Below are 12,632 nucleotides of genomic sequence, written 5' to 3'. Positions count from 1 at the left end.
TTCATAAACAATAGCACATGGAACGGTAATAATAACACAAAGACTAATGGAACTAATACTCCATATCATTTTGTACATGTGACAATGGAAATAGTCTGCCAGCTGTTGAATTGGTTAAGCTGTTTTAGGAAGAAGGTCTGAGAAAGCACAACTGCTAGGACCTTCCTACAAGCCTTGATAGACTAATGCTTGGAAGTTTGTATTGAAAGTTAAGCAGCCTGAGCCCAAAACTAAGATCTACTACTATCTTTGGAGGAAAGTTGGAATAGGTTAGTATATTTCCAAAGTTTTACTTCATCCATTGAAAATAACGTATTTTCAATAAATGGGATTGGAACACTGGAAATACTTATAGAAAAAATATCTGTCCAAAATTCAAAAATAATGATTAATTCAAATGTAGACCTATAGTTATACAAAAAAATACATTTGGGAATATAAAGTTTGATTATTATTGTGAAGCTACTATTTTATTATTATTAACATTAATAATCAATATTTTATTAATAACTGATCATTTGCTTTAGAGTGAGAACTTTGCTATCTGTGTACCAATCTTCTTACAAATTCCATTGCAAAATTCAATACATTTGTTTGGTTTATATAAGCAAGGAAGAAGTCTTGGTGTATGAAATTGACTTCTTTTCAAACTGTAGAAGTAATGGGGTGGAAAGAAGTTAGAAACAGCATAAAAATGAAAAGGAGAGATTCCAAAAAAACAGTGTGAAAAGAAGCTAAAGAAACTGTTTTACAATATTACAAGAAGCTAGGAGTTTTCTCACAAATGCCTATCCAATTTCACTTGTACATTGTCACAAGTGAAAGTGAGTCAGAATGATGTGCTAGTAGCAAATCATTGCAGACAAAAGTCTTCCTGGAATAGTTCGAGTAGAACTCTTTACATTTTTATAAACTTAATTCTTCTGCTTAAGGAAAAGATATTACCTATCAATGTAGAAAACTAAACTTCATTTTCTTTTTACTTGAAAAATTTTAGGAACTAGAAAAGGATGGAAGTCTTTCACTTAATTGAAATTAATATTAGTATGTTCCTATATTAGTCATGATTTATATATATATATATATATATATATGTTTTTATGGAACACTTTTCCTTAAATATGTTAAAAGAAGCTGTAAAACTGGAATATGATTTATTTGGCTCAGTTTTAATAAAGTGATGAGATGATAAATTGAGGTACACATGACCTCATAAAGAATATAAACCAGTGTTAGTGAGTTGATCCAACAAATAGCTTTCTGGCTACCTGTTGACTACAAGCTAAATGTAAAATACTTCAATAGACAACTTTCTTAACCTTAATGCTTAGTTTATTTCCTATATCCCTCTTTTTTTACCTTTTCCTTCTATTTCTTTTTGTTGTTGCTGCTGCTGCTACTACTGTTGATCGTTTTAAACAGAATCTCACTGAATAGTGCAGGCCAGTTAAGAACTCACACAGCCGCCTTCTGATGCAACGATTATAGTTAGTATCTACCATGTTTGGTTTTATATCTATATTTTCTAATGTTTAGTTTACACCTCTGGATAGACCCATTATCAAAATATTTCTCTTATTCAAAGTGAGGGAGGGATTTTTATATTTAAATCACAGAGTAAAAAACCTTAGGGTGTCCTTAAAGATTATAACTTTAATCATTTTTGTTTTGAAAATGAAACTGAGTGTCATGTAAGAAATTTATTTGTAGGCTGAAGAGATGGCTCAGAGCTTAAGAGCACTGACCCCTTTTCCAGAGGTCCTGAGTTAAATTTCCAACAATGACACGATGGCTCACAACCATCTATAATGAAATCTGGAGCTGTCTCTTGGCAAGTGTATATATAATAAATAAATTAATTTAAAAAAGAAACGTAGTTGTTTTAATTGTACTTCACTGACCTTGTGTTTTTATTGTATTTGTTGTTTAATTTTGTTTTGTTACTGCTCAGTTTGATTTTTATTGCTTGATCAGTTTTTTTTTTATTTTTTTTAAGAGATGAAGAAAAATAAAGGAGCATGGGGACTTGTAGGTGGCAGAAGCAGGAAGGAGTTGGGGGAGGGAAGAAGCTTGATCAGGATATGTTTTATTTTCAGTTGTGAGGTTACAATTGTATGATTCCCTATACGCCCATAAAAAGAACAGGGGAAATGATCAAGTAGATTAGACACTAATACAATTTTAGGATGATACTAACAAAAATTCATTGCTTGCATTGTTTCTTAAACTATTATAGGTTAAAATTTCATAAAGTGGAGGAGTACATTTGTTAAATTAAACCATAAATGGTAAAATAGTTATATTGTATACTCTTTAATCCAAAGTATAACTTGCATTCCTATTATAAAAGGAAAGAACAGGTAGCATTTGTCTAAGTATTGATTGCTTCATTTAGTATAATATTTTCTAGTTTTATCATGATCTCCCCATTTTTTTACTGCTGAATAGTAATGCATTGTATACATTTATCATATTTTAATCATCTAACTATCATTTGAAGAACATTTTATTTGTCTTTTTTTTCTAAGTCTTAAGTATCAATGAACATGGTGTAGAATACTGAATCCATTAGGCATATCCTGAGCAAGGGCATAGCTGCATTATATGGTAGATCTATTTTAGGTTTTTAAGATTTCTACAGATTGATTTCCAGAGTGGCTGCACAAGTTTGCAATCTGACCAACAGTTCTCTTAATATTTGGCAGCATTTTTAGTTATATTCTTAATCTAAGATATTTTGACTAGAGTAAGGTAAAATCTGAAAGCAGCTTAATATGTATTTCCCTAGCTGCTGAAGATTTTGAAGACCAAGATATATCTTATTTATTTTTGTTTCTTTTTTTTAGTACTCTCTTATTGCTATATAGCCTATTTTTTAAATTTGAGTCATCTTCTTTACTGTTTTTTTGAGTTCTTTGTATATACTTGATTGAAATCCTCCACTCTGTGGGCTACCTCTTCACAGATTTAATATTTTTCTTTGCTGTATGCAGGATATTTAGTTTCATGAGCTCCTTATATGTTGTCAGTTGTTGGTCTTAAGTCTGAACTGTAGGCAAAGTTTGTATCCCACCTAGCCCCGCAATCATTCAGTCTCAAAGAAACAACTGGGCAGTGGTGGCACAAGCTTTTAATCCTAGTGCTCAGGAGGCAGAGTCAGGTAGATCTCTGTGAGTCTGAGGCCAGCCTGGTCTACAGAGTGTGTTTCAGAACAGACATCAAAGCTACAGAGACACCCTGTCTCAAAAAAGAAAGAAAGAAAGAAAGAAAGAAAGAAAGAAAGAAAGAAAGAAAGAAAGAAAGAAAGAAAGAAAGAAAACAAAAAATACAGAGGTTTATATTAATTATAAACTGTTTGACCTATTAGCCCAGGCTTATTATTAACTAGCTCTTATAACTTAATCCATAATTCTTGCCTATATTTAACCATTTCATACCTTTTCTCAGTAAGGCATTCTCATCTTGTTTCCTCTGAATCTGGCTTATGACAGACTCTTTGCCTTTCCCCTTCCCAGAATTCTCCTAGCCTGGTTGCCCTGCTTATACTTGCTGCCTGGCAACTGGAAAATCAGCATTTTATTAAACCATTATGAGTGGCAAACCTTTACAGTGTACAGGAACATTATCCCACAGCACTGAACAAACTCGCACCTGTAAAGTTCTCTTCCACATGTATATATCTTTCAGGTTGCTGCTTATGTCTTTTTTAGCAATGTCTGCCCTTCAGGCTTCAGATTGAAATCTTTGATTAATATTGTGTGTGTGTGTGTGTGTGTGTGTATCATAAATAAAGATATGGGCCTAACTGCTTTCTTCTATCCATGGACTGTTGAGAGCCATCTTTCTGGGGTGACTTCTGCCCCGATCTTAGCTGCGACAGGTTCATACATTCTAGGGTAGGAATGTGAGGAGTAATAGAGATAAGAAAGAATCACAGAGACACAAAAAAGTAATGGAAGGGTAACTCAGTGAATGCTGAATGCAAAATTCACTTATGTTTATTTTCCATACATTTTTATACCCTAATACAAAAGGAGGGAAGAAGCGAAAGACTGTTTTAACATGATACAAAGGACAACCAGAATAGTTATTTGCCCCAAAACTTGAGATATCAAGGAACTATATCTTGAGTTAAGCATTCTGTTGTTTAGACATTGAACTCATCCTAGACAAAGTATCCTGAAGGCAGCCACACCTTAGGTCAAACCTTTTATCTCAAAAGAAGGAGCAGAAGTGTACTTGAATTCTCTGACCTTTGGTCAGAGTGGAATAGGTCTACCTCTATGGGCCATCTCAATGTCCAAAATACATAGGAACATAGATCAGGGTGTGTATCCACACTTCTTGTCAACAAATTTGAGTGAACAAAACAAAATCAAAGTCTCTCAACTTCTGATAAGGTGAAATAGTCTCATAATTTTGGGCCTTCACAACGGACATTTGGTTTTCCCAGCAATGTATAGTAAGAAGATTGTCTTTTCTCTGAAGTTTATTTTTGTATTATTATCTGTCAAAGATAAGGTGGTCATAATAATGTACACTCATGTTTGTGTATTCTGGTTCATTCTGCTGTCTGACTTTTTGGCAGTCATAGCCTCTTTTTATCACAAATGCTATATACAAGAGCTTCAAATATGTTATGGTAATCTCTCCAGCACTGCTTTTTTTTCCCTTTGATCACTTGGGCTATCTATAACCTTTTGTGATTAATATTCATTTTACACTGTCTTTTCCTGTTTCTGTGAATACTGAAGTGTAGGGAGTGATGTGTATTCCACTGAACCAATAGGTTGCTACCAGTTATGGTCATTTTCTCAATCATAAGTCTACCAATCATTTTACATAGTCTTTCTGTTCTCTAAAGCTTTTTCAATCTATTGTATCAGAAACTGAGATTTCTCAATATAGATGCTTTTTACTTATTTGGTTAGGTTTATTCTTAGTTTTAAAATACATATTTTTTAGATTCTTGGATGATTTTATTTTTATGAGTGTCTTGTTGCATGTAGTGTGTTATTGGTATATGGGAAGACTATTGATTTTAGTAAGTTATATTTGTGTTCTGCCACTTTACTGAAATTTTAATTAGATATAAAACTTTTCAAATGGATTTTGGGATTTTTATATATATTATATCATCTTACAATAGAGATAATTTGTCTTCCTTTTTCCATATTTATATGTATTTATTTTCATTTTCTTGTCTTATTGCTCTAGTTAATTCCTCAAGCACTATGCTGAAAGGAGTAGGGGAGTAGAAAGTCCAGTCTTGTTCATGAATTTAATAAGACTGCTTCAGGTTTTTCTGCATTTAGGTATTATTGGTTGTGGCTGTGTCATATATAATCTTTATTAAGTTAAGGTATGATCCTTGCCAATCAACTCTCTCTAGGATTATTATTATGAAAGTGTGGTATATTTTGTCAAAATCCTTTTCTGAATCTACTGAGATGAATATGTAATTTTTTGCATTAAAGTGCATTTATATTGCTGAATTGTTTATTTTGATTTAATTTTAGCTGCATCTGTAATATAAAGCAAACTCCGTCATGGTGGATGATATTTTTCATGTATGTCTGTATTCCCTTTGATAGTATTATTGAGAATTTATTAGAGATATTTAGTAAAGAGATTTTTGTATTTGTACTGGGTTTAGGTAACAGAGTTGATACTGGTTTCACAAATTAGCTTGGAAGATTGATGGTGGATAAGTCTTTGATGTATTTCCAATATTATTCCAAAATTTCTTCAGTATCTGTTATAATGTTTCTCTCTTAATATCTGGTTCTGTTAAATTGGATTACTTTTTTAATTTTAATTTTGCTTAATTGCCACAAGGTATGGATATATATATATATATATATATATATATATATATATATATACCTTGATAGGGATTTCAATGTAGGTTGATCTGCAAAAAAAATATAGAAATATTTTAATGTTATCTTTACAATAAAATTTTGACTAACCTCCCATTAAATATACTCAATCAAATTAAACAGAATTAACCATGCCCAGGAGTTATTAACCAAACAAAATGAACTCAATGGTATTTTGTATATTTTTGTTTCCTTTTTCTTTCATTTGACATTAATTGTCCTATCCATCTTTTCCCTATATTGATCTTCATTTTTATGTTTTTTATGAGTCTTTGTCTCCTATTTTTTTGTGGTTTTTAATATTTGAGAAAGAGAGAGAGAACATATAAATTTTGTGGCTGAGGAGGTGAGGAGGATCAGGAAGAAGTTGGAAGAGGGGAAAATATGATCAAATATATTGTATGAAAAATGATTTGATAAAATATAGGAAAAGAAAAATTGAGACAATACCCTGCTGATTTTTATTTGATGTACTCCTGAAATACTTCTATATGAAATGATTGATTCTTTTTTATTTAAATACAATGAATTAACTTAGAACTATTTATCTTAGGAATTGAACTTTAACTTTTCTCATATTAAAATGGAAACTTTAAGAAATATTATACATAAATTTTTAATATTTTTATTATTGTATGTATGTCTACATAAATACACATAATGGATATTTATCATATAATATATAATAACATGTGTATATATACACACATTGTATATATGTATACAATCTATATATACATACACAAAATAACAAGCATATTAAGTATATGTATCTATATATACATATAAACACAGTGTATAGATACACATATTATATGCATATATTATACATTTAATATTATTAATGAGATATTTGCCATTAGTTTAATATGTAGTTTAAAAATAAATTATATTAGGTAATTTATTCTTTATCTGAAAAATATGTTCACATGTACAGAACAGGTATGCACAGTGTCTGTCTCATGGGGTTAAAGCTACTGGGAGATGAAAGACAATAAATGAATTAGCATAATAATCACTCTGACAATTTTAGAAAAAGAAATGTGCCTAGTAGAAAATAAAGCTATATAACATAATAAAAAATATGAATTTTGACTGATAAATAATTTTATTAGAGTGTTCTGGAGTACCTACCTGTAAGAGGATATTTGAACCTAAACAAACAACTTGAAAAAATTCCAATTGTACAAATTTTTGCTGAGGGACATTCAAGAGAAAACATGCAGTATACCTAAAAGGTTTTGAAGAGTCATGAAAATAACTGGATCCATTCCTAAAAATATTGATAATCTACATCTAAAAGACAAGAAAGTTTTGAAAGTGCAATTCATTGTCTCGAACAAAGTATGTTAGTTGACTGGCTTATGTTACAGTCAATGTATGCTTGCTATTTAAGAAGTACTGTCCTAGGTTTGAGACATACAGAAAAGAAGTAAGCAGTCAAGGGCATGTTTTAAGGACTTACACTATTTTGAATGCCTTAGTTTGCACAGTAAGTTACAGCTTGTTTTTATACAGAGTGTCATGATAGGTTCCAGCATATAGTATGCATATGAGCCAGTGTTTCTCCCACTAATTTATTTGTCTTGAATGTATCTTGAAATGTTCACTTTATACTTTCTTATACTTCCATAGTAGCAGACATATATCCAACTACCCATACTTTATATACAATCAACATAGTATATACCTAGTCCCTCACTAGACTCCATGAATGCTACTACAAGATATGGCTATTTAAATTTCAATAAGTGTGGGATATTTAATAAAAATGACATAAAATTGTAAAATTCTAGGTCCCTTTACATGATACATTATGTTCAAACATAAAAGAGACTGCTGTGGTTTCTTACAACCAGGGAAGAATTTATAAATTATAAATGTTAGGTCTTATGAGACCTCTCAGTGGATAAATGTGCTGATCATGCAAGTATGTTGACTTCAGTGTAACTGACACAGCACATAGAAGGAAAACAATGACTTCTCAAAGTTGTCATTTGGCTGCCACTCATAAGCTGTTCTACCTTGCTACACACATATTATCATGAACATTCACAAATAATAATAATAAAAATAAATATTTTATAAATTTCAGTTGCTGAGACTTATAGGTAACATGAGAAACGCAGAGCAAAGGATAGACATCTGTGGTATCTTTATTATCATTAACTGTCAGTTTTTTCTTTGGTTTTGTTGATGTTTGTTTGTTTTTATTATTTTTAACTTAACTTTTGAATATTTGATACCCAAGTTTGTGAATATGAAGAAGTAAGGACACAACATAACAATCTGAGTTTAGGTCCACACATAAAAAGTCATATTTGATTTTATACTCTGTAACAGTTTCACAGAGGTTCGAAGACAGGAGGCTCACATTAATAAATAATAAATGTATTTATTAAAAGTATTCTATACATTTAACCAAAAACAGGTGCCTGATGTTCAAGGAAAGGTCTTATTTCAAGGGTAATAGGGAGAAATCAGCAGAGGATCATATCAGACTTCTTCTTTTGGACTCATTGAACACATACATGCACACACACACACAAACACACACACACAGAGAGAGAGAGAGAGAGAGAGAGAGAGAGAGAGAGAGAGAGAGAGAGAGAGAGAGAGAGATACAGAGAGCTAGAAAGAGAGAGAGACACACACAGGAGACTTAATATCTGTCCATTTTTTCCTCTTTGGAAAAATTAAATGAAAAACACCACAAAAGAATTGCATATGTGTTTTGTGGAGGTATCATTTCATTAACACATTAATAACATCCTTTAAAATCTCAAGAAACTGAGATAATTGTAAGTATGTGGTTCCACAATGACTTCTAGGACATAGTTTCCACACTGAGTTTCCATAAACAGTTGACTAGGAAACATACTGCTAGTCAGAATTAATGCATTCAAAGTCAAACCCATGTACTTTTTATTAAAGAGCCAAATTTAAATCTCTATGGTAACTACTGCAATAAATGTGCAGCATCTTAAGCTATGATTATACTGTCACCCTTAGTGATGTCTATCTTAAGTACTTGACTACCAATCATTTCACTGTTGTTCTAGTCAACCAGAAATGTAGTTAAAAAAAGAAACTAATTATGAAATTCATTTAAATAAGCCTCAACAGTTTCAGTAATAGCAGATTCCAGATATGAGTAGTGACTCTGAGGTGTGAGATGATACTAGGGGGAGACTTTGATCTAACTTCAAAATTGAGTGTTAAGTATAAATGCAACAGTAATTAAGGATCAGTGAAAGGCTGATTGTAGATTTTAACAGATTTTTAATTATCCCTAAAACTTAGCAACTTCACACTGTTCACCACCTGTAAAAATCTGACTAGATAAAGATTCTAAAAATGCTTTCATTAATTTTCAAACTAACCACTAATTTGTACTACAAATATGCTAAAATTGATAGAAAATTTTATCGTGAAGTTATTAACCCTTTTTAGGGCCAACGAGGTGCTCTTTGGTAATAAATTTTTTCTGTGACTCTCATTTCATTATTTTCCTACATTTTAATTTATTTAGCCATTTTATAATGAAGTAATACTCAATTTTTTATGCTTTTTTATCTTAATCGAGCAATTAAATTCTGCATTTATTATTTGTTGTTGTTGTTGTTGTTCTCCATTTTAACAGGCTAAACCACTTGGTAGTCTATTTCTTAAGTGACTAAAGTGCAAAAGATTTTGAAAAACCATCAGGATTTTTGGAATGTTTTAAATGAAAAACTTTAATAACCAGTCTATTTAGAAATTCATCTCACAAATCCCACAATGACATGTTTGAGTTTAGTGTTGCCCTGAGGACAGTGACTATTCCTTGTTTATCTCTATAACTCTGCAGAAAGACCCCAGAAACTCGATACTTTGTCACCACCTGAATGGAAACTCTAGACTCCTTAAGGTCATGTAAAGTTAAAGATAAAATTGATGAAGTTAGAATTTGTGTTGCAGAGTTGAGGCAAAGTAAAGGCAGGGTGGCAGATCCGAAAGGTAGCTCAACAGCATTTATAATTTAAGAACTATCTGAACATGACTGGCTTTGCCAAAAGAGAAAATAGGAAAAGTAACAGAGCAGGGCACGTCCTTAAGTAGCACCTACATCCAGGGGTGGGAGAAGGAAGAGCAATGGAAGGCAAAGCTGTCAGAGAGGAACTAATATAATGTCACAAAAACTTAGAAAGTTATGGTGATTGTCAATAGTGTCAGCTGCCGCAGAGAAGCAAGAAAGTAAGAATAATGAAAGCTCATAAAAGGCTTCATGAGCAGTTCTGGATGATGGATTCAGAATTCTGGAAAATAGGATAAGGTAATTGGATTTTGAAGATATGTAGGGGAAGAGAAACTTTTAAAACACATTTACCAGCAAACAGGAAAGAAACTGCAAAACAACTTAAGGGGTAAATATGATCCAAGTAATTATTTTTTATTTTCTATCCTTTTAGCATAGAGTAATAAAAGCAAATATAGACTGATAACAAATACTTAAATGCAATGTGATATGGAAATATAATGGATAATTGATGAAATAAGTGCCTGAAATATTGGAGGACTATTATGGGGGTGATAAAGTAATGTGTGTAATAGTTTTACTTAGTAAGAAAGTTGCATATTCTTTATTTGACTACATCCTTATCAAAATAGTGTGAGTTCCTACTTTCCTATTATATAGCTGAATATTTTGAGCAGCACAGAAAAAGCTTTGTGGTTAGCAATTGGTAGTGCTAATATTCAAAGCCTCCTCTCTTGGATCTATCGCCTGTATTCTGAGTTCTTGAAGTCCAGGGTAGTTTTTAACATTAGAAGGGAAGAAAATGTCTTCCTGAGGGAGGTGAAAGAAAGCTAAACCTGGTTGAGATGTTTCTATTTGTAAATGAGTTGGAGGTCTAATCTAGCTTTCATTAACAACAAAAGTGGAAGAGAAGACTACTGACATTGGTGCCCAATAAGAGGAAAAGATTTTCTACTAACTTTGACTTCATCAGAAACATTTAAAAAAAAGTAACTTTAAATATCAATGAATTGTATCTCACAAGAATAGGGAACAAGAAGAATTATCTTTACTATGCTTTAAACATCATGTTGGGTAAAAACATTGCTATTTACATTGACTATAGGAGCAGAGTAATATGTTAAATGTTGCTGTACACACACAAACACATAACACACCCTTGATGTTGTAAACCGAGCAGAGTGCATTGTCACCAACCTATACTCTCAGCTTCTCATAATTGTATAAGAATTCATTTCCAGTCTGCAATGTGGTCGACACTAACCGCTATGAATTAGTTTTATTAATCAAAAATGCTAGTATTATATCATGCTATCCAAGTGGGGTTTTAGGGCTTTTTAATGAGCACTTGGGATATACCTATGTGGATTGTTTTGTTGTTGTTGTTTTTTATGTTTCATACTTGTCTTACTTTATAAAAGTGTTCCTGTAAGACAATGTTTGAAAGAGAACCATAGCATTTCATCAATGGCATTAGAATTATTTGTGCCCCTTTCCCCACCTAAAGGTATACCTGTTTTCAGTGAAGTGGTTATGAATCCTGGCCGTGAACATGGTAGGCGTGGCATGAGTAATATTCTCTTTGGTCAGTCCCTTTCTTGACAGTATGAAATTCTGTTCTTTCTAATGTCAAATGCATGTGGATGACTAGACTTTGAGATGCCCAGTTCTACCATTTACAATTCAACTTGTCTGTGGGTGACTTGAAAAAAATGTGTTTTATTATTCCTTCTCTGCTCAATAGGATGCTTGACACAAAGGCAGTGACCAATGTGTATTTGCTCAGCAGATGCCAAGTCAAAAACCCTTCACCGAACTTAGCAACACCTTTCTTGTAATAGACATGTGAAAACTTTTACAGTGTTTTATTTCAAATTAATAAACAAAAGTATCAGAAAACACAAATGTTGCATTAAAATTCATGACAGTACCAAAATATAATTATGAAGTAGCCAGAGAAATAATTTTATGATTGGGGGTCACTACAACATGAGGAATTATTTAAAGGATCCCAGCGTTAGGGAGGTTGATATCTAATGTTTTAGGACGTAGAATATATTCTTTTTTTTTAGAGCTGTGTTTTGATTTAATAATTGTTACTGATAAGAATACCTCTTTGAGTATACAAAATGGCAGAATTATATGTAGTTCCATTTCAGTAAGTGTTGAAATTTTGCCCTAATCCTATGCCAAAATTTCTTTAGTATTTTAATGAGACTCAAGTAAGCAACTCAACCAGCAATCATATGTTCATACAATACAATCCAAAGCTATGCTTATTTGATATTTCTGTGATAATGGTGATAGGAAAAATACTTGATTTCAATGAGTAAATCATTCACCTTTTTAAAACTAAACTTTTCCACATTTAGCAAAAAAAAAAAAAATGTTAGTCATTACATTCAGTAGCTTCAAACCTAAGCATATTTGCTTCAGAAAGTTTGGTGTTGCATACTGTGGTAGCCAGCACTTTTTTTATTGTTTTGATATTACAATATAATTACATTGTTTCCACCTCCCTTTTCCCCTTCCAAATCGTCCTGTACAAACCTTTTTACTCTCCTTCAGTTCTGACCTCTTCTTTTTATGAATTTTTTACATGCCTACATAATGCATATATATGACAATGTTACTCATATACAAGTTTTCAGCGCTGATCATTTGTCTCTTCTAACCAATGTGATCTTCTCAACGGAAAGTTGTTTCTCCTACTCAGCACTCCTTAATTGGCT

The 12,632-nt window shown here is 32.0% G+C and overlaps 1 protein-coding gene across 4 annotated transcripts in view; it reads left to right on the top strand.

Annotated features, from left to right (window-relative positions):
- Positions 1 to 12,632, top strand: part of Galnt13 (polypeptide N-acetylgalactosaminyltransferase 13) — a 458,666-nt gene that overhangs the window by 291,113 nt on the left and 154,921 nt on the right. The window lies entirely within an intron of this gene.

Source organism: Chionomys nivalis, chromosome 22, assembly GCF_950005125.1.
Source record: "Chionomys nivalis chromosome 22, mChiNiv1.1, whole genome shotgun sequence".
Taxonomy (NCBI): domain Eukaryota; kingdom Metazoa; phylum Chordata; class Mammalia; order Rodentia; family Cricetidae; genus Chionomys; species Chionomys nivalis.
This window is presented reverse-complemented; position numbering and strand designations above follow the sequence as displayed.